The following is a 23,348-nucleotide window of genomic DNA, read 5'->3' on the forward strand; positions in this document are numbered from 1 at the left end:
AGGCAGCCCCCAGCGGGGCCCCGCGCCCCCGCCCCGGCCCCCGCCCGGACTGCTCCCAGACCAGGGCCCCGCCCTTCCTCCCTCCGGGCCCGGGCGCATCCCTCCGGGCCGACGTCGGCTGCCCCGGCAACCTGTGGCCCCCTTTCCCTTTTCCCCTTCCCCCTCGCACTTGCCCCAGAGCCCCGGGGCCTTCCTCTAGCGTCCAGGCTTCTTCCTTCCTTCCTTCCTTCCTTCCTTCCTTCCTTCCTTCCTCAGATCGGCCGCCCTCGGGCTCTGCCACCTCCCCGAGTCTGGTTGCCACGGCGCCGCTCTCCAGTCCTACCGCGTCGGCCACTTCTGCAACAAGATGCTCCATCTCCCGGCCCTGCACCTTCGCCCAAGCCAAGCTCGGGTGCCTAGAAGCCACTCACCCCCCCCCCTCCCCACCCCCCAGCTTCCCCGAGACTAAAGGGGTCGGGACACTGGAGCTGGACGGGAAATCGGGCTCTAATCCCATCCCTGCCACTCACCACCAGGGACACATGTAGCAAGGCAGCCTTCCTCCTCAGTTTCCCCATCTGTAAAAAAGAATTGAAGGAGCTGGCCTCAGAGAGCAGAGAATAAACATCCACGTCCGTGGCAGGCAGTGTGCTAGAAGCTTGACTTTATCTCATGTCCCTCTCACCAGAACCCCGAAAGGAAGATGACAGTTGGGAGCTCTCTTTTGCAGGGACTCCCAACTCTAGATTTAGGGTTGTAAGACGTATTGTAGAATCCCCAGTTTTTTTCAACTGTGACTGATCCCTATTTTCAATGACTAATCCCTGATCTCCACATTGTCTTAAATTGACAAATATAGAGTAACAGAAGGCACTTACACTTTGACTATCATATACAGTAGGTGCTTAATACATGCCTATTGATTGACATCTCAAGTTCTCCACAATCCTGCTCCTTCCTCTCTTTCCAACTCCTTACACTTTAGTTGAAATGCTCTGCAATCCAACTCCATTTGCGATTACCCCGGCACTTCCCCCCCCCCCATGTCTCTGTGACTTGCACTGACTAGCTGCCCCTCACACCTGGAACATCTCCCTCTTCACGTTGGCCTCTGTTTCCCTCCAGTTTCCTTGGCTTGCTTCATGACTTAGCTCAAAGGCTAGCTTCTTCCTCGGTTTTGGAGGCCCCAAAAGCCTCCTTCTCCCCCCCCCCCCACGCCAAGGGCCTTCCTCTGAGATTACTTTTCACTGATTGTGCTTATATCTTGTACGTGGGGGGTTTGGTTTGGGGTTTAGTTTTTACCTTTCTTTGTATGCTCAGTGCCTTAGCACATAGTGATAAATGCTCATCGACCCAATGACTGAAAGGTTCTGAGCATATCGTTCAACGTCTCTGAGACTTAGTTTACTCGCCTGTAAAATGACAACCACACACACACACACACTTCAGACCACAGAGGGTTCTGTTGGGAGGAAAGTGCTTTGTGAACCTTGAAGCGTCCTTGAAATCTGAGATGAAACAATCACCTACCTACCAGAAGAGTGTCGTGCTGTACTGGGAGAATGAAACGGTACCACATCAGACACCCATTTTGACCCTCTTCAAGTCATTTAATGTCCCAGTGTCAACGGTAACTCTTTAAGACTACACCTTGTGGAGAAACTGCTCATCTCCATAGCTAGAAGGGATTTCCTCACCAGGGAAGTCCCTAAGTTTGATGAAATCCCAAGTCGGGACCAAAACCATACAATCAGCCTCTGGAATGGTTAGGAACTTTGGAGACCAGTTAGTCCAATTCCCCCATTTTACAGAGAAGTAAACTGAGAGCTTCAGACTGGGGAAGCGACTTCCCCAATCTTGAGTAATGATGAAAAAAGGGGAAAGAGCTCTGGACCTCAAACTGAGATTGATACACATCCATCCCAGCTCTGTTAATTCCTGTAAGAGCATCATTTCTCTTGACCTCAGTTTCTCCCACTATAAAATGAGGTGGGTGGATTAAAATTGTCCTGAAGGTCCATTCCAGTTCTGTTATTCTCTCTGGATTAGAAAAATCCTATCCAATATACATGCAGCCAAAGACCTTCATTTTCAATGGGGGAGGGGGAGAGAAAGCCCCTTCGATAATTTATTCAACAAACATTTATTAAGCTCCTATTATGCTTGGGCTAAGTATTAGGGATACCCTCCCAAAAAAAGGTTTAAAAAAAGTTCGGATTTTCAAGAAGCTCCCTACCGAGGAGACAATGCAAACAACCATGTCTAAACAAGATCAATTGGGGCTAATCAACAATGAGAAGGCGCTAACTGACTTCCTGTAGAAGGTGGAATTTGAGCTCAGAACTGAAAGAAGCCCAGGAAGGGAATTGGGAGTAAGAGATGAGGACAAAGAGGATTCTGGGAAGGGGCGAGAGCCCGTGAAAATGGGAAGAGTCAGGAATGGTGGATCTTGTCGGAGGAACTGCCAGGAGACCAGTGATCCTGGATCTTAGGGCATATAGGGGGAGGAGGAGTAAGATTTAAGAAGACTAGAAGACTATGAATAGCTTTGAATGCCAGAGTATTTTATATTTGATCCTGGAGGTGATCAGGAGGGGACAATCGGAAGTGGACTTGCCCAAGGTCAATCTGACAGCTAAGTGAAGGATAGAAGGGAGCGGGGAAAGCCTTGTGTCAGACAGTCCCACCAGCAGCTATTATTGCAATAGTCCAGAGGAAGGCCTGCACCAGGGTTGGGACAGTGTCATAGGAGAGAAGGGGACATATAAGGGAAATTTTATGAAAGTAGAAACGGGGAGATTTGACACTATTGGGTATGGGAGTGGGAGAGTGAGGATGGAAGGATGGCACAGGTGGGAACTCTGGGGATGCTGGATTGTCTCCAGCTTACTGGGCACAACTGGTGAGTCAACATGAAAGAAGGGGGCTCCGTGTCAAGGAAATGGTCTTCAAGACCCAGGAATTCTAGCCCTAGTCCCACTATCCTTTCTCCAAATGAAGTCACTTACTTCAAGGACTTGCTTTCCCCACCTATAAAATGGGGTCCACGCTTTTAACGATGATACGTGAATGTGATAGAATATTAACGAATAAGAAAGGTTGACCGGGAGGAATTCCGAGATGCCGGGGAAAACTTATACAAATAGGCAGACCCGGATGACAGTAGACGTACATACGCGATCGCTGCAAGAACGTAAATGAAAACGAGACTAAAGGGCAGCTCAACGCCAATGAAAAGAAAGAGCTGATACAGCAGGATACGATGGGCAAGAGACAAGTGATTTTGGAAACCCTGGGACATGATTGGGAATCCCTGGTCTTTGGACATATCATTTCCCCCTCTCTGGCCTTGAGTAGCCCTATCTGTAAAATGGGACTGAACGACTCCCAGCTATCCATCCACCTACCATCTTGTGAAACAAGCCTCTTTTCTCTGGGTAGATACATAAGGGAACTTTGACTACTGAATGTTGCATGAACTCCCAGCTTGCCTTTTTCTTGGTGAAAAGAACCCAAAAGGGCTGGGAAGGAGTGATAATGGAGATCTCTAAAATATACAAACAACCCAAACTGCATTTTAAGTAACCTCAATAGAATGGTGATTGGATGGCAGCTGAGAACATTTGCAACCTGACTCCCCAAGTTCGAATGTTGACTTTGAAATCCTACTTTTGAAAAAGGAAACAATACAATACAAAGTATTCTCAAGCAATATAGCACAGAGTCATGCTGGCCTTAGATACAAACTAATGACAGTATCCACTCTCAACCCCACACATTGACACTCTTCTTTCCTCCTAGATATTCAAGAGATGGCTACCTGTCCTGGGGAAACATACTTGCCTTTCCCCAAATCATTAATCAGAGGACAGTAGACAGGTGGAAAAGTGGCAAACCCTGAGCCTCCCCATAGCAAGTATCTTTCCTTTCTTCTGTCTCCCTTCCTGCCCTAGATTTGGATTCAGAAGTTGTGGATTTGAATCCACCTTCTGTGACCTTGAGCAAGACAGTCCTCCTCCCTGGGCCTCAGTTTCCTCCTCTCTTAAAAAGGGGGTTGGAGTCAGAGGGTCTAGAACCAGGAATCAAAGCTGGGGATTTCTGGATCAAGGAGGGCCTGGGGCTTGAAGAATGCTCATTCTCACTTGCACAGAGCTTTAAACTTCACGGAAAGTACTTTTCTGCAGACAACCCAATAAGGTAGGGAGGGAGTGTGAGGTTTATTGCCTCCAATTTGCAGATTGGAGAAACTGAGGCTCTGAAAGGTCAGGTGACACGCCTATGGAGGACAGAGCACTGGACCTGGACTCAGTCACAACTGATTTCAGCTGTGTGAACTCCGTTTCCTCATCTGTAAGACATGGATAATAACAGCACCCATTTCCCTGGGTTTTGGAGAGGATCACATGAGATACCGACAAAGTACTTGGTAAATCTTAGGTCTATAAAGCAGTTGGTTAGTTTGCCCTATGAGTTCTAAGTGTCGGGGATAATATTTGATCTTCTAGTTCATTTTTTCTTTTGGCTCTCTGAAGCCTCCTGCCCCTTCCTGGGCGAGGGAATGGGACACCATGTTCCCTTGGTCCCTCTTCCCACTTCAATCTCAGTCTCTTCTCTCTAGCCAAGTAGCCAGCACACCCACCTCCGAGAACCCTCAGTCCCCACTCATTTTCCCTTTCCATCAGAACAAGCCCCTGGGCGAATTCTCTGTTCAGTAGGCCAGTGACAAAATTCTTCTTTTCCCTCCTACACTGTATGTGGGAGGAGGGTTAATAGTGGGGGAGACAGAAGGGAGAATGTTGGCCAGAGGGACCCTGGCTAACAAAGGAGGGGACCCTACCCCAGGGAAAGTGGCTAGAAGGGGCTTGGAGAAGAGGAAAAGGGTGGAGGTGAGCCCCTCCCCACACACATTGCCCAGACCCCGAAGGCTTGCCCTCCCGGTTGGGCCCAAGTCCCCGTCCTTGGTCACAAGGCCTTGTGATGGGCTACTGAAGGGGTCCAATCTCTTCCCTGGTTGACTGAGTCAAACTTCCCACACCCTTCCCTCGTCAGACTCCCACTCACAGGTTGGCAGACCCATTTCCAAATAAGCGTTTGGTTCCTATTCTTTTTTGACCAGAGCATACCTGGCCCTTCAGGTGACACTCTGCTCAATGGGCTAGTGACTGAAACCTTCCACCTAATTCGTGAGCTATCCTGGGAATTAACAGCCCATGCCACAGGTACGCTGGACACGCGGGGTCTATGTGCATCCGACCAATCCCAGCCACAACAGTCGCAACAGCAACTCTCTGATATTCCTTGAGAGTCAAGCCATCTTTGAACAGAACTACCTAATGGGAATGAAATAGGGATTTTATCCATTCTGAAATTTCTCCAGGGAAATAGTCCTTTGGAACCATTCTGTAACCTCTTAGGGTGACCCAGTGGTAAAAAAACCTCAACCCCCAACATTACTTATTGATGGAAAATAGCCCCCAACTTATTAGGAGTCGGATATTCAAAATGTAGTTGAGTTTAGATGTGTTGATTTTTGAGTTAATGTTTATATAGGAAAATTTCCCTCCTCTGGGCCTTTTTAAATGAAGGGAGAGTTAGATTTCCTCACACCACACCCCCCAAATTGGTAAAGATGACAACAAGATGTTAAACGGCCAAAATTGGAGGGCTTCCAGAAAGAGATGGATGCTGCCCCATTGGAGTTGGAGTTGTAAATATACAGGCATTTTGGAAAGCAATTTGGAATTATGCAAATAAAGTGACTAAGAGGTCCATGCCCTTTGACCCAGAGTTGCTACTATTAGGTTTACACCTTCCTCCCACCCCCACCAGGTCACTGATAAGAAGAAAGTTTCCATATACAGAACTCCAAAATATCCATAGAAGCATTTTTATGATTGTAAAGAATTGGAAACAAAAAAGATGGCCCGTCGATTGGGAAATAGTACGGGAATGTAAGGGATTATCACTGTGATGTAGGGAATGACAAATGTGATGGATACAGAGAAGCACAAGAAGATTCATATAAACTTGGAGAGGGCTGGAACTCTGAAAAGGTGTGCTTGAATCAAGGACAGCAGGGTGCTTAGAGTTAAGCGCTTACTCAGTGTGAGAGAATGGTTCTCTAAACATATACTTAATGTGGTATGGTGATGTCATGGTTGCACATGCTCAGTTGCTGTAGTGATATAATCTTATTGAAGTATTTAAGGGCTGGGAGGACTGGGAACGCGCCTCCTGGCCACACACACAGACACAAAGAAGACTCCAGACTTCATCTTTGACCATCCATTGTCGTGAATCTCCTGCCTCCTTCACTCCTCCCCTAAGACCAAGAACTCAGGCTGATCCCGAGGTCCTCCAGAGAGCTAATCTGGACATTACATAAACTAATATAGAAGGAAGTCAATAGTCACGAAAATGACATGCACAATGATTTCAACAATGAACAAAGAGCCATAAACTATCAAAAGTGAATGTTCCAAGATTATAAAGACAATTATGTCCCAAGAAGACACTCCCTTGAAGAGATAGGAGGCTTACAAGTATTATACACATTGTATAAATTTTCAGATTTTTTTCAACAGGTTGATTGGTTATGTGGATTTCTTTGTCTTTCTTTCCCTTCTATTTCCCCCCACCCCAATCTCTCTCTCTTCTGTCTTAAAAAATCCCCAAACTATTGTTATATGGGATGGCTCTTGCGGGGGGGACATTGGGGAAAATATTAGATGTAAAAAAAAAAAAGATAGAAAAAATCCCAAAGAACATCAAGACAAACTTATTCTTAAAATCAATGAAACAAATCAAAGAGATCCGACTAAGGAGATCCTTTTCAGTTCTTACACTATATGCTCCAAGGTACCTCCAAACTGTCTGACATCTGGTGTTTCAAGATTCCTCCCAGTTATAAATGGGGAAAGAGACTTTTGAAAGTAGGAAAGCTATTTTGGGTTTTGGGAGATACTAGATTAAGGAATTATGGAGAAAAGAATGAATAGGGGAGAATAGAGGAACGCTGGCTTGTGTAGCCTGAAAGGAAGAGACCAATTCAAGAAAATTCACTAGACAAAATCCCTGGCAGCCACCAAATCAGTTTTTGAGCATCTTTTAAAAGAATGACTTCAGCTGTGTGACCCTGGGCAAATCACTTAACCCCAATTGCCTCAGGAAAAAAAAAAGAATGACTTCATTCTGAAACATATACATGGACCAGGGGCCTTAAAATAAATATTTTTTTCTTAAATTTAAGATGTAGGTTTCTCAGTGTTTGTAGTGGTCAGAAAAGTATGGACATTTGATCAAGGCTGGGGGAGCGTGAACCAGGAGTTGATTGTATGTCTCTGTTCTAGATATATCTCTTCCTTCTGACATCCCAGTCTGCTCTTTGCTTGAAGTACCTAAACCCTATTTCTGTATGATTAAGGCCTCAATAGCCAATATCAAATAACTCCTGACTTGTGATAAAATAGATGGTAAACTGATCAATAGCTCTAGCTGAGAACCTACCCTCTCCTAAAAGCCCCAGCCTCCAGCCTGTGCTTCATTTTAGGATTAAAGGACCACTGATAGAGAGCTGGAAGAGACCTCAGAGGCTGGGAGGCTGGTTAGACACCTTTTTTATGTTAGAAAATAGGGTCCATGAACATGAAGTGTTCTTACTTCTGCTTACTGCCTATATGACCAGGGGAAAATCACTTTAAGCTTCCTGTGCCTCAGTTTCCTCATCTATAAAACAAGGAAAGCCAACTAAATGAAAGTCTTTCCAACTCTAGATTCTATGATTTTTTTTAATCTTTCAGTTTAGTAAACTGGGTACTCCAAAGGGTCAGTCACACAAGACTCAACCAGCAGAGATGGGTTCTCTAAGTGTAGAACCCATGTTCCCCAAGCGTAGACTCCAAGTTCCCCGCCTGCAAAATCCAAGTTCCTAGCCTATCCACTTTGAGCCTATAGGCTTCAGGATATGGTGTCTCCTTAAAGCCTTCCTTTGTTTGAGCGACCAGGGGCCCTGGCAACAGAGGCCCGTGGCTTTTAGCATTTACTGGTCTTTCTAACTTTTCTATAAAATATCCTTTAAGTCTTGAAATTACTGCAGTAGACTGCGACAGTACTGCAAAGCCTGATTTATGAGGCGATATGCGCCAAATCCAAACGCACAGTGAGAGTGGACTTGTAGTCCTAATCATATTTCTTACGGAAGGACATGGGCAGGCATGCGTGGGCTATGATCTACATCCTTGGAAGGAACATCCGAACCGATGAGATCACGGAGCCGTTGGCAGATTCTTCAAGGACTTGTGATGTCGTTCATGCAGGTCCCTCCCCCCACGTAGAATTCAACCTTTCCCAACTCAGTAAATGGTCTTTAAGGGACCACTTCCTGCGGCCCCCAAATTCCTTGCTCTATCACCAAGCCCAGGATGCTGAGCACCTCTGACCTTAGTTTGGCCGGGTCATTGCAAAGCCCTTGTTCAAATCTCTTTGAGCTCAGGAGGGCCTGGTAGAATTTGGGGCATCATCGACAAGGTTTTGGAGAACCTCGGGGGTCCCCTCCAAACCACAGGGAGACATCAGAGGACTCGAGTCCTTAATTCAGATGGAATAAGGACTAGACTGGTGATTTTACATAGTGCTATCTCACTGAGAACACTCCCTCCCACCAGTGCAGATGGATACCTGCTCTGCAATGAACAGGGAATAGTTGTGGGACTTGCCGAGGACATACAGCCAAGTAATCGTAAGAGATGGCGCTCGAACCCAGGTCTTTGTAACTTCAAGGCTGGCTCTATATACTAGGCTGCTGCTACTCCTGATTGTTCTGTGCCTACTTGGGGACTGTCATAGGAAATCAAGGGCCTTCCTGAGCCATTCACCAGCCACCGAACAAACACATCTAGCCAGTTCCTGCCACTGCACTTTGGTCCTCAGTGACCCTGTGGCCATCAGTGACTCTGATGCTAAGATTAGGACATATTTGGTCTCATGTTTGAAGACCGGGAGAGGAAGGATGAAGAACACTGTTGTCCTTTGAGCTGGGGCTCAGAGTTGCCTGAATTCTTGCTATTAACTTTATTAATTCTATTACTTTGAACTAGTCAAGCAAATACAGAGGGAAGGAGGGGCTGTATTTAAGATGCTTATCATTGCAGCACCTAAGTAATCAGGCTAAGTGGTTGGAAACACCAAAAGGATAATAAGAAAGAATGATGATGGGGCATCTTGCCAATAGCGAGTATCCATGAATATTTATTCTTAATCATAATTATAAGCTATAGCTAAAGAGGGATGAAAGTGGCTCTCTGGTGACTGTTGTATAATTGAAAGCTTCTCAGGAACTTCCCCTCCCAGGGTCAATCTGGGGGCCTTGTCCTTAGAGGATGTCAAGCTTGCCTTACCAAGAGGGTCTCCTAGTTTTCTGACCCTCTGATACATTCTGATAGAACAGACAAGATGCGCATACACCCATATACACAAAAGACCTCCCAAGAAAATACAAGTACCTTTAGAGTAGAAGGTACTAAGGAGGGGCGTGGACCAAGGTGGTGCTGGAGCTAAGTCTTGGAGGAAGCCAAGGAGCTAGGTGCAGGTGCAAATATGGTGCCAGCCCAAGGCAAAAGCATGGGGATGGATGGATGGATGGATGGATGAGTAGATGGATGGCGTGCATCAAGCTAAGTGCCATGGGAACTTATTTCTAGCTTTTCCTACCTAGATCTTGTTCGCACATAATTGTTTGCATGTTGTTCCCCCTTTTAGGTTGTGAACTTCTGCAGGGAACTGCTGTTTTTGTTTGTCTCTGTCTCCCGAGTGTTTAGCACATTGTAGGCGTTCAATGGATGCTTCCTGACCGACCCGTCCGAAGCCAGATTTGAACTTGAGAAGATAAGTCTTCTTGACTCCAGGTCCTATCCTCTGCCGCACCTGGCTGCTGTTCTGATCTATATCTGGCCACTGGACCCAGATGGCTCTGGAGGAGAAAGTTGAGGCTGGTCGCTTTGCGCACACAGCCTTGTCTCACTTTGACCCAATTTATTCGCATGTCACAGAATCCCCTATCTCTCTGATGTCAGTCACCTTTGAGAATGAAGGACAAACAAACAACAACGACGACAATAACTGACCGTCTGAAGTTCAAGGGAAAAGGTCATTACCTAGAATAGGGATCAGAGGAGGCTTCCTGAAATAGATGGCATTTAAATTGGGCTCTAAAGAAAAACAAGGAATTCAGCAGATGGAGGGCATTCAGGCAGAAGTAACAGTGTGAGCAAAGGCAAAGAGATGTTAAGCCTGAGCAGGAGGAAAGACGCACAGAAAGTCCAATTTGACAGGAGGATAGAGTGCATGCACAGGAATAATATTAGACTCAATTCATTTGTTATGTGTAAGGCACAAGGCTAAGTACCGGGAATTCAACAACCAAAACTCCAAAGTACTTCCTCTATCACCAAGGCTGGATAGGTAGGTTGGTTCCAAAAAGTAGAGGGCAGAAAACTGGGGAAAAACGTTTTATATCCAAGGACCTCATTACTAAAATACATAGAGGCCTCTGATAAAGGCCCGTTTTAAAAATATAGAGAGAATTTACTCAAATTTATAAGCCGTTCTCTAACTGATAAATAGTCAAAGGATATGAACAAGTTGCAGATGAAGAAATTAAAGTCATTTTTAATCATATGAAAAAATGCTCTAAAACTGATGTGTGAAATGCAAATTAAGACAATTCTCAGATTGACTGAGATGACAGGAAAAGATAATGATAAATATTGGAGGGGATGGGGGAAAACTGGGACACTAATACACTGTTGGTGGAGCTGTGAACTGATCCAAACATTCTGGAGAACTATTTGGAACTAGCCCAAAGGGCTATCAAACTGCCTATGCTTTGATCCAGCAGTGTCTCCATTGGGCTTACACCCTAAGGAGATCATAAAAGAGGGAAAAGAACCCACATGTGCAAAAATGTTTGTGGCAGCCCTTTTTGTAGTGGCAAGGAACTGGAACCTGAGTGGATGCCCATCAGTTGGGAAGTGGCTGAATAAGTTATGGTCTATGAATATATTGGAATATTATTGTTCCATTAGAAATGACCGGCAAGATGATTTCGGAGAGGCTTGGAGAGTCTTACATGAATTGATGCTGAGTGAAGTGAGTAGAACTAAGACAATACTGTACACAGCAATAGCAAGATTATGTGATGATCAACTGTGATGGATGTGGCTCTTTTCAACAATGAGGTGATTCAAGCCACTTGCAATGGACTTGTGATGGAGAGAGCCTTCTGCACCCAGAGAGACTGTGGGGCCTGCATGTGGATCGTAACATGATATTTTTACCATTTTTGTTGTTTGCTTGCTTGTTTTTCTTTCTCTTTTTTTCCTTTTTGATCTGCTATTTCTTGTGCAGCATGATAAACGTGGAAATATGTATAGAAGAATTGCGCATGTTTAACCTATATTGGCTTATTTACTGTCTAGGGGAAGGGATGAGGGAAAGGGAGGGAGAAAAAATTGGAGCACGAGATTTTGCAAGGGTGAAGATTGAAAACTATCTTTGCATGGATTTTGAAAATAAAAAGCTATTATCAAAAAAACAAAATAAAATAAAATTCCTTGCCTTTTGGTCTTCCAAAAAAATAAAAAGATCATTTGTAATGTTGCTGGTGTGAAGTGACCGACTGAAGTTCAAGGGAAAAGGTCATTACCTAGAATAGGGATCAGAGGAGGCTTAGATGGGCTTTAATCAGTCCCACAAGCACAAGCCTGTGTGAATGGAGAAAAGAAAGGGACCTTATGAAATAGAAAGGAGAAGATCGGGCAACAGATTGGTTATATGGGCTAAGGACAAAGAAATAGTCAAGGATGACACTGAGATCGTGAGCTGAGGTGACTGGGAAATGGTGGTGTCCTCTACAGAGAGGGGGAAGTTAGGAAGAGACTGGCAGGGACAGACAATGAAATCAGTTTTAGACATGTTGGATTTAAAAAGATTCACTTCAATATGTCTGATAAGCGATTAGAGATATGAGAGTGGGGGATCTAGAGAGAGGTTAGGACAGATATGGGTTATTTGAATAGAAATGATCCTTGAATCCATGGGAGCTGATAAAATTACCAAGTAAGACAGTATGGAGGGAAAAGAGGGCCAAGAACAGAACCTTGAGTGACAACCACCATTAATAGGCATATGATCAGAAAGAAGCAGAGGAGGCAGAGGAAGGGTGGATAGGTAAGAGGAGAAGCAGGCGACAGCCAGGTCATGAAAACTCAGAGGACAGAAAGAATCCAGGAGAGGAAGAGGATCTACTGAGACAAAGGCTCAAGGAGGATGAGCATTGAGAAATGCCCATTGGATTTTTCAGTGAAGAGATGCCTGGGAACTTGGGAGAGGATGGCTTCTTGAATAATAAGGCTGGAAACCAGGCTAAAGATTTAAGAAGAGAATGAGAGGAAAGAAAGTGGAGGCACCTGGGATAGATGACCTTTTCAGCCACAAAAATAGGGGAGATGTGGGATGATACCAAGCAGGGATGGATGTTTTTTTGCAGATGGAAGAGACGTGGGTGTATTTGTAGGCCACAGGAAGTGGGACATCGAGAGGGTGAAGATTAATGAGAGAGTAGAAATGGTATCAGAGACAATCCACTGGAGAAGACAGAATGCGATGGGTCAATGGTGCATGTAAAAGAGGCTTGACAAGGAAGGAGAAGGACCGAGTCTTCATGTAAGCCCCAAGGGAGGGAGGAGAAAGTAGGGGCAGGCATCTGAGTGACTGAGGAGAAGGGCCATTCTCATTAAATGTTCTCCATTTTATGAGTCCAGGTTTTCAGCTGAGAATCATGGGAGAAACTCAAGGAGAAGAGAAAAAGGCTAGAAAACGGGCAAGTGGCAAGGGGGGGCCCCGAGAATCACTTAAGGGATCACTAAAGCATTGCCTTGTTACAACTAAGGCCAATTTGTGATTATAAAATATAAATGTGTAACAGACCCAGGCAGCAGAGCTTTGGTAATTTTTCTAGCTCTGAGAGTTCAGAAGCACATGAATAGGAATTAGAACAGCAGACAGCAGGAATAATAAACCCATGGCTGGCTTTTGGCAGAACATGATTGGGGACGTAGGGGTAATGGGTCTGAGTGAACAGTAATAGAGTTCATCTGGTTCACTGAAGGAGCAAGATGGTCAAAGGTGGGAGTGGAGACAGCGTAGGAGTGAAGGCCAAGGTGAGAGTGGAGACAGTGTAGGAGTGACGGCCTTAGGAAACAACTGAAGGGTGAAGGGATTGAGGAACACAGTGAGCATGAAGAATCTGCTGAGGGGTCATATGGCAGAATGAAAGATAGAATGATAAAAAGCTCCTGGATTCTTCCTTCTCCTTTTCATCACAGTGATTCGATACAGTAAGGTGGAATCAGCCCCGACCTCCACAGGGGGTGGGAAAGTAACGTACAACTGATCCCCATCAGTGCCCTTTCCTACTTGTCTCAGGGAGTAATCTTATCAGTACCCTTCTCTGCCAACCCCACCTAGTGACCCAAAACCTCGTCAGTAGGGCTATAGACATAGTACTGGAAGAGATCATAGATAATATCCACGTCCAATACCCTCGTTTTTCAGATGAGGAAATAGTGAGGAACTGACTAGCTCGATGTCAAAATGACAATTAGTGATAGAGCTAAGTTTTCTGACCCTCCCTCCCCCCCCCCCCCCCCCCCCCCCCCCCCCCCGGCCAGGGCTTCTCCCACAACACCTCGCTATTACCCGTAGCCAGGCCAGATCTAAGGGATTCCATCTGTTCCTTTCTCTGCACTCTCAGTCATCACTTTGGTTTATTGACCCATTGCCTCTCACCTGGACTATGCTGATGGTCTTCCCAGTACAAGTCTGTTCCCTTCTTCTCCATACTGTACGCAGCTGCCAAAGGGACGCTCCTTTATACTTTGAGTACTTTCAAAACCCCTACCAGTGGCTCCCAACTGCCCACAGGACAAAGCCCAAAGTCTTTTGACTAGTAGTGGAGGTTGCCCTCCACAACCTAACTTTTCCCCCCACTGAAGACTTTGAACTGAGGATACCAAGCCTCCCCTCTTGTCAAATGAACAAATATTTTGGGCTGGTCCTTGACAACACTAGTGTGCATCTCTCGGCTTTCCTTGAGATGCTTTCTCTCCTCATTTCTACTTTGTGAAGTCTTTACCTTCTTTCAAAGTGCAACTGAAAGCTCACCTACTCCAGGATGCCTTCACTGATTGCTGTCTCCTCCTTTTTTTGAATGCCCAGGGTACTTAACTGTCTGTAATTCTCATTTGGCCCTCTATGGCCAGAATTATAACTTTTCTTATATCTAAACATATATTACCCTGTCCTCCCTCCCCATTTAGACAAAACCTTGAGACATGAGTCATGTCTTCTACATCTCCTATGGCCCACATGGTACATGTGGGCATTCAGTTCTACTGAATAATTGGGGTGGTGCCCCAGAGGGACCTGTTTTCCATTGGCAGTAAGATGCAGAGGGAAGGTTGGGAGCGTAATCTCAGCTAAAGGCGCCAAGCTCCAACTCCTTCCTAGATCCAACCCTTGGAAGACCCAGAACCTCTCTTAATCCCTCTGCACATGCCCAGATGGATTGAAGTTGGTTTCCTGCACCTTCCACTTTTTCCTGTTAGTGTTAAAACCGTGATCTCAGCCCACTCTGTTGTTGTTTAATCATTTCCCTCATGTCTGAGTCCTTATGATCGCTTCTGGGGTTTTCTTGGCAAACATACTGGAGAAGTTTGTCATTTTCTTCTCCAGTTCATTTTACAGATGAGGAAACTGAGGCAAATAGGGTAAAGCTTCTTGCCCAGAGTCACACAGCTAGTAAGTAGAGTCAGATTTGAACTCCTGAAGATGAATATTTCTAACCTCAGGCCCGGCACTCTATCCACTGGGCCATCTGGCTGACCCTGCCCAATCTAAGAGGTAGAAATACATTTCTAGACAATAATTATAACCCATCTGGCAGGGATTTGCCCCACTCCACTAAGATTCTAATCCCCTTCCCAATTGTGAAAGATGGTCCGAACATATCCTTTCTCTACTCAATAAACTCAACTGGTCCCCTGTTCCCTCAAGGATCAAGCATAAACTCCTCTGATTGGCATTTGAAAATCTTCTCAAGCTGACCACTACAGGTTTTTCAGAGCTTTTAACTCACTATTCTCCTTCTCTAAGGGCCTTCCAGAATTCTGGCCTCCTAGCTGTTCTGCCTACAAATGGTGGTCTCCAATCCCACCTCTTAGAGTCCAGCTCTTTCTCTCTTCCATCTTTTAGATTCAGCCCAAGCTCCAACTGCTTGCCAAAGTACTGGTCCAGGAGCAGCTAGAAACCCCCCCACCCTAAACAATCTTGCAAGCTTTTGATGTATATTCTCTCTATTCATATGCATGAAAGTTCCCTCCTCCAGGAGAATGCTAGCTGCTTGAAGGCAAGAATCAGTTGACTTTTTTCTGGCACTTCCCACACCCAGTATAGCACCCGGCTCTTAGGAAGTGCTTACTAAATGTTTATTGATAGCTTGATTAGTCACTCTTGTACAGGTTAAGTTCCATTTCTCTAAAGCAGAATCAAAATGAGTAAAATACAGGCAAGCTCTCAGCAGGCAAGGTTAAACATCTGAAGGCTTCAAAGTAGATTCGGAAATCAAAATTCTGAGAGACTCACTCATTACAATGAAGATGAAATGAATAACTAACACTGCCAGACAAAAGCTCCCTTTCCCCTAAAGCCTGAAGTCTCCATTTGCCCCAATTCATCTTCTTCAACAAGAGCTTCAAATGTCTCTTTAAAGAAGCACTTCCTGCGATCTCACTTTGTTTCGTTGGATTTTTTGTTTTTGAGTTTTTTTTTCCTTTTTTTTATGATCCAGATATACAGAGCTTAACACTGGGCTGGGACGGAGGGAATCCCCTACCCAAGAGAGGCCCAAAAGCCTATTTCTGGGCGAATCATGATGACATATAATACAGACACCTTGGAGACACCATTAGACACATTCTATAACTGCTTTTGATCTGCTAACTACATGGTTAAGAGGAAATCTTAATTGTAGTAAGTAAGAACTGAGAATATCTTCAAAAATGAAGGCAATTTTTTTTCTTTTTCTTTTTTTTTCAGAGATGATTTTCAAATGCCAATCAGAGGAGTTTATGCTTGATCCTTGAGGGAACAGGGGACCGCTTGAGTTTATTGAGCAGAGAAATGATATGTTCAGACCATCTTTCACAGTTGGGAAGGAGATTAGAATCTTAGTGGAATGGGGCAAATCCCTGCCAGATGGATTATAATATTGCCTGAGATCAGAAATATTCATCTTCAGGAGTTCAAATCTGACTCCACTTACTAGATGTGTGACTCTAGGCAAGTCATTTTACCCTATTTGCCTCAGTTTCCTCATCTGAAAAAATGAACCGGAGAAGAAAATGACTAATTGGTTCAGTATCCTCGTCAAGAAAAACCCGAATGGAGTCATAATGAATCAGCATAACTGAAAAAAGTAATGGCTAGTCTTTTGTCTGCTCATAGTTAGAATCTTTCACTGACAGAATACAGTGAGAGATAAAACCATGAAGTGGGAGGTCTGGGGCCCATCCGAGTGGGGACAACATGGGGCTCCGAGAGAAAAAAAAAACCCAAATGGGTCAGAATCCTTGGCCTCTAAATGTATTCTTTTCAATTATGGGTGAAAGGGTCGGTGCCTCAGATCTCAGAGAGCAAGCATCTTATCATCCTTGTATCTAAGTTTGCAGCTATCTTGGCATCAGTGACCAGAAGAACAAAGAATGATCTTTAGGTGCGACTTTGGGACCTAGCCCAGTAGTAGCTGAGAGGAGGACCCATTTGGTACATTCAGATCTTGTGACGTATCTGGACTAGAAGAACCGAATGGGACCAATGTTGTATAGAAGCTGTGGCACGAATTCACTCTCCTCATGAAGTGGGCCGGGGAGGATGTGTCTCCAGGGTGTGTAAGGGTCTGTTCTTTTCTTATCACTGTATATTTGAAGTAAAAATCCCCTTATAAAAGCTAATTGATGTAAATGTGTACACAGAACCAGTTACTGGTTTAATAAGAAGGGGAAACACAGCCACTGAGGGACTGAGTAATACAGTAGATCCTGAGGGAGCAAGGTATAGCAGATCTCATTCTGGGAAAGCAAGGTCAGAGGTCATTTAAATACATCTGAGAATCATCTGCTTTTATATTATAGTTAAACCCATAGGAGCTGATGAGATCAACAAGTGAATTAATGTAGAGGGAGAAGACAAGCAAAGAGCAAAACTTTGTGTTCCAAATTTTTCTCCTTCCCTCTCCTCCAACACAGTAAGCTATCCAATATAGGTTAATTCTCTCTATATATATATTCTCTATATAGTCACATCTATAATTCTTCTAACCATATTTCATTTTGCTAATTTTCTGGGATAAATTGTTCAAATTTGCCTTTTTGTCAGTGGTCCGGAGAGTTCTTTCACATGACGTTACAGTTGGTAATTCTTTTGAGACTCCCTTCAGCGAGGAACGGGCAGGAGCCAGTTTGAGCCAATTGTTAAATTTTCAGCGTGAACGATCACACCTCGGAAATTGAAAATACTACAAACCAGTGTTTGATTTATGGTTTTGTTGATTGTGTAGGACTGAGAAAGTCAGAGAAGATGTTAATACTTTAGATGAAACCAAAAAGTGTATCTTGTTCGTGGCTTGGGAGAGCCAGTTGTTAAACATTTACCACCACACCCCAGATTCCAGGATGTCACTTTCAAAGTCTTAGGAGAAAAAGAGGAAACGAGTCCAGCTCCTGCCCTGCTCTTGGCCAACAAGCCAGGCAATAGCTCTCCAATCTGATGCTTCAGCAGTCTGGCAATTGAAATTTGGCTCCGAGAGATGACTAGAATATGCAGAGGAAAGAAAAATCCAGCCAAATAGAGCTTAGAGTAGCAATAAAAATAACTGAAATTGAAATAGCACTTTTAGGTTTGCAAAGCATTTTACGGCCATTAGGTCATTGGAGACTCACAGCTACCCTGGAAGCCAGGTGCGATGGGTGTTATTGTTCTCAGTTGAAAGAGAAGCAAAGTAAGCTGCTGAGAGGTTCTGACCAAGGCTGGATTCGAATCTAGGCCTTCCTGACTCCAGGTCCAATAGGATCCACCACATCATTATGGAGTCTGGCCCAGGGGAGGCCTCATAAAGCTCCCACAGTGCTGGGCATTGCAGGGCCTTCTGGGACTGGATGTGGCCGCCCAGAGCAGGGCTGGGGAATGAGCACAGTGCTTCCCTTTGTTGAATTACATTGGTCCCAGCATGGAGCTAGGCCTTAGTACTTACACAGGCCCAGAAAGGGCTTAGGAGGGAGCCTAGGAAAGAATACTTTCCGAGACATTCAGTCTCAATTAGATAAGCTTGAATAAACTCACATCCTCTTCAGGCTCATACTCTGGGAACTGCTGAGCAGATGTAGCCTCCATCCCCAGCCAAATACAATGCTTTGCACACAGTAGGCATTTCAGCATCTCTAAGTATCTGTTTAGGCCAGCTAGATGGCTCTGGTGGGTAAAGCACAGGGCTCGGAGTCAGGAAAAAGCTGGCTGGGGTCAAGCCCAGCCTCGGATCCTTCCTAGCTGTATGACCCTGGGCAACTTACATCACCCTGTTTGCCTCAGTTTCTCCAGCTGTAAAATGAGCTGGAGAAGGAAATGGCAAATTACCCCAGTATCTCTACCAAGAAAACCCCAGATGGGGTTAGAGGATCAGGCACGGCTGAAATGACTAGAGAACAAACTTGTTTAATGAAATGTCTTCAGGACCCTACTTTATTTTTCACAGCTCAATACTACCTCAATGGCCAAGTGGGCAAGAATGTGCCAAGGACCTAAGCAATATCTAAAGTGCTTAGCACAGCTCTTGGCACACGTTGTTCAGCTGTGTCCAACTCTTCATGATCCCATTTTAGAGTTTTCTTGGTAAGAAAACTGAAGTGCTTTGCTATTTTCTTCTCTAGCTTATTTAACAGATGAGGAAACTGAGGCAAACAGGGTGAAGTGATTTGCCCAGGATCACACAGCTAGGAATTATCTGTCATCCGATTTGAACTCATGAAGATGAGTCTTCCTGATTCTAACCCTTCTATCCACTGTACCACCCAGCTGTCCCACTCTTGGCATATAACTAGCACTTAATAAATGTTTTGAAAAAACTGGAAAAGACCTCAGTGTTTATAGAACAACAACAACAACAACAATAACAGCAACTACTACTACTACTACCACTTCTACTGCTATTACCACTACTACTATCACTCTTACCATTACTACTGCTACTACCACTGCTACTACTACTACTACCACTACTACCACCACTATTACTACTACCACCACTATTACTACCACCACCACCACCACGACGACTACTACTACTACTACTACTACTACCAGTGCTACTACTACTACTACCACTATTATTACTACCACCACCACCACTACCACCACCACAACCACCACCACCACTATCACCACCACCACCACTACTACTACTACTACTACTTTTTTACATAGTGCTTAAGGTTTGCTAAGCACTTTACAAATATGATCTCATTTGATCCTCACAATTCTGGGAGGTGAGTTCTATTATCATCTCCATTTTACAGCTGAGGAAACAGAAAAATTCAGGTGAAGTGACTTGCCCAGGGCCACACAGACAATAAGAGTATGGCTCCAAGTCACTGGCTCACTCTTCACACTGTGCCATTCACCAAGAAGGCAATCCAGGGCAGGACAAAGCCCTAGAACAAGACTTTATATTTAGTGTCAGCCCAGGGTGAATAAAGGCTTTGCAAACTCCTGGACACTTAGGACTGAATAGGAAGTCTCTGTAAAGAACTGGCCACATAAACCGAGGAGAGGGCTGGGTGGCACAGAACCCCCAAATTCCAGAATTAAAAGGGACCTCCATAAGAGTAGTTTGGAACTATGCTCAAAAAGTTATCAAACTGTGCATACCCTTTGATCCAGCAGTGTTACTACTGGGATTATATCCCAAAGAGATTATAAAGAAGGGAAAGGGACCTGTATGTGCACGAATGTTTGTGGCAGCCCTTTTTGTAGTGGCTAGAAACTGGAAACTGAATGGATGTCCATCAGTTGGAGAATGGCTGAATAAATTGTGGTATATGAAAATTATGGAATATTACTGTTCTGTAAGAAATGACCAACAGGATGATTTCAGAAAGGCCTGGAGAGACTTACACGAACTGATGCTGAGTGAAATGAGCAGGACCAGGAGATCATTATATACTTCAACAACAATACTAGATGATGACCAGTTCTGATGGATCAGGCCATCCTCAGCAACGAGATCAACCAAATCATTTCTAATGGAGCAGTAATGAACTGAACTAGCTATGCCCAGAAAAAGAACTCTGGGAGATGACTAAAAACCATTACATTGAATTCCCAATCCCTATATTTATGCACACCTGCATTTTTGATTTCCTTCACAAGCTAATTGTACAATAATTCAGAGTCTGATTCTTTTTGTACAGCAAAATAATGTTTTGGTCATGTATACTTATTGTGTATCTAAGTTATATTTTAATATATTTTAACATCCACTGGTCATCCTGACATTTAGGGGAGGGGGTGGGGGGGTAAGAGGTGAAAAATTGGAACAAGAGGTTTGGCAATTGTTAATGCTGTAAAGTTACCCATGTATATATCCTGTAAATAAAAGGCTATTAAATAAAAAAAAAAAAAGAAAAGAAAACAGGAAAAAAAAATAAAAAAATAAAATAAAAGGGACCTCCATGGCCATTTAATCCAACAAATGATCTCCCAGACTTTACTTGAATACTTTTGGGAAGGGGGAACTCACCACCTCCAAAAGCAGCTCATTCCACTAATTTTCATGAGTTTGTATGTGTGTGTGTGTGAGATTTTATTCCAGCATCAAGCCTCAACTTGCCTCTTTGCAATCACTACTCACTGCTCCTACATCATCTCTGTGGGGGCAAACAGAACAAGCCTCAACTTTTCTCCCACCTCATAACCTTTCTGTTAATTTAACATGGTAGCATGTGTCCACTACTTCTCTCTTATACTCTTCTATTCTTCAAGTTCAGAATCCTTAGTTTCTTTAATCTTGCTTTTTAAAAAATTCAATTTCATTTTACTTTTAGCTCAGATTCTCCCCCATCCACCTTCCCCATATCCCCCAGGGAGAAAACAAGGAAAACAAACTCCTTTATAAACATATACGGTCAAGCAAAACAAATTCCCTCCTTGACCACATTGAAGAATGTGTCTCAGTTTGAACCCTAAGTCCGTTACCTGTCAGGAGCCCGGGAGCATTTTTCACCCCAAATTGTTTATTTAGTTAGACTCAAGGCTCTTCAGAATCCTGGTTGTCTTCCTTCAGACACTCTCTAGCTTGGCACTCTTTCCAAAATGATGACCCCAGAACTGACCAAAATACTTCCAATAAGGGACAACCAGGGCAGGAGAGAATGGAACAATCACCTCCTCAGTCCTAGAAGCTCTGCCTCTCTTAAAGATTTCTTGGCAGCCACCTTAATTAAGTGTTGACTCATATAGAGCTTGCGGTCCAACCCCCAGATCTTTTTCAGCTCAACTGTTGTTTAGCCCCACCCCAACGCAGATCTGGTACTTGCAAAGTTGGGGTAAGGGTTTTGGGGTTTTGGGGTTTTGATTTTGTTGTTTTGTTTTTTTTTTTGGTGAGTTGGGAGAAAACCTAGTGGAAGGTTTTATGGTGATCCATATTGGATTTCATTTTATTTAGTTCAGCCCAGAGTTTAACTGGATCCCAGATTCAGAGTTTATAAATGAGCAAATTAAAAGACAAGAGGAGTGCCATTATTTGACCCAGATCAGCAGGGAGTAAATGGCAAAGCAGGGTTTCAATCCAATTCAATTCAATTTGACAAGTATGAATTACACCAGCTGTATGTCAAATGCTATGATAGGTTCTGAAATGTGAAAACATGAAATTCTGGAAAATAAAATATGAAATATATGCAAAGTAATTTCTGGAAGCTTTAGCTTTTAAACTGGTTCTGAGTTGTGGAAATCTAAATTTTCATCCTTCAGTGTTAGTTGTCCCTCCCAAGTCTGCATCTCCCCCTTTATCCAAGTCATTGACCAAATGTGAAAAAGCACAGCCATCTGAGCACAGATCCCAGACGCGCCCTATCTAAGGCCTCCTTCGGAAGTTGACAATTTTAGGTTTCGATATTCACTAGCTTCAAATCCACCTAATACGTTTCCTTTTCCACAAAAAGTTAGCAAATGTTTTGCTACAGATGTATCGCCTATTATACGTATTGCTCTGATGGTGTCTGGAATAACGGCGTCTACCCAGTAAACGGGTTCTTACTGCCCTTGGGTGGGGCAGGTTACACTGCACCCCTCCTTCAGGGTTCCCTAGTACCCTGTAAGCAGGTCAGATTATCTAGTCTCTCATGGGCTGAAGCCCCCACAAACTGTATTTCCTTATTTTTAGGCGTATTACCTTTTTCTAGAGGAATACTGACTGAAGATATAGCAAGAACAAACATACATATTCTCTCATCACCTACCTCGGAAGATATCTCTCCGCTTCTGGGAAAGGGAAGCATAAGGGAATCCGTTAGGTTTGCAGCTTCGATCGGTTCCTAAATACCATCGGTCCCATCAAGTTCCAAGTCTGAAGCCCACCTGGTCTTACGTCCCTGGTTCTTTCCGGTTTCTTGCTGGGCTGGCGACAACGTTCAGCCACACCCGAGAATCCTAGCTCCATGGTCTCTGTGACTCAAGCTCCTAGGTCCGGAAACTTCACCACTCTCGGTACCCAGAACTAAAAAGAAAAAGTCAACCAAAGCCCCGAACTCTTCTCGCAGCCGCAGGGTATAAGGGGAAGGGGAAGGGGAAGGTGACCCTTCCTCCTTCCAGCCTGGTACATGGGCAGACAAGACCTCCGCTCCTGGGCGATACGGAAAAGAAAGTGCGAGAATCTGCTCTTGTCTGGTATTTTTAAAGACGCAACTAGTTCCAGCTACATGACCAATCGAAAGAGACTACACCCGCTCACGTGGTACGGTAACGCAGAATCCCTTCTCACAGAAGCAAATCCGTTATGTTTCCCATGCGGGTGCCTCCATCTTGGGCGATATGGGCATGTGCCAAACAAAGCTCAGTAACACTGGTAAGCCCTTGGAAAAGGGAAGTCAGGCAGGACTTGTTTTTGAGAAAGCTATGTTGATTCTTTTTGATCACCGCTGATTTTCAAGATCTTCGTGAACTACCCTTTTAATGAATATAATCCGGATTTTTTCCAGGTGTTA

General features: G+C 44.3%; 1 long non-coding RNA gene across 1 annotated transcript; it reads right to left on the reverse strand.

Moving 5' to 3' along the window:
• Window positions 1–33: 33 nt before the first annotated feature.
• Window positions 34–23,009, reverse strand: LOC116420282. Its single transcript, XR_004230591.1, has 3 exons — window positions 22,605–23,009; window positions 510–557; window positions 34–336 (listed from the first exon to the last, which is right to left on the reverse strand). It is a non-coding gene; the product is annotated as an uncharacterized LOC116420282 (long non-coding RNA).
• Between the last annotated feature and the right edge of the window lie 339 nt (window positions 23,010–23,348).

Source organism: Sarcophilus harrisii, chromosome X, assembly GCF_902635505.1.
Source record: "Sarcophilus harrisii chromosome X, mSarHar1.11, whole genome shotgun sequence".
In the NCBI taxonomy this organism is placed as follows: Eukaryota; Metazoa; Chordata; class Mammalia; order Dasyuromorphia; family Dasyuridae; genus Sarcophilus; species Sarcophilus harrisii.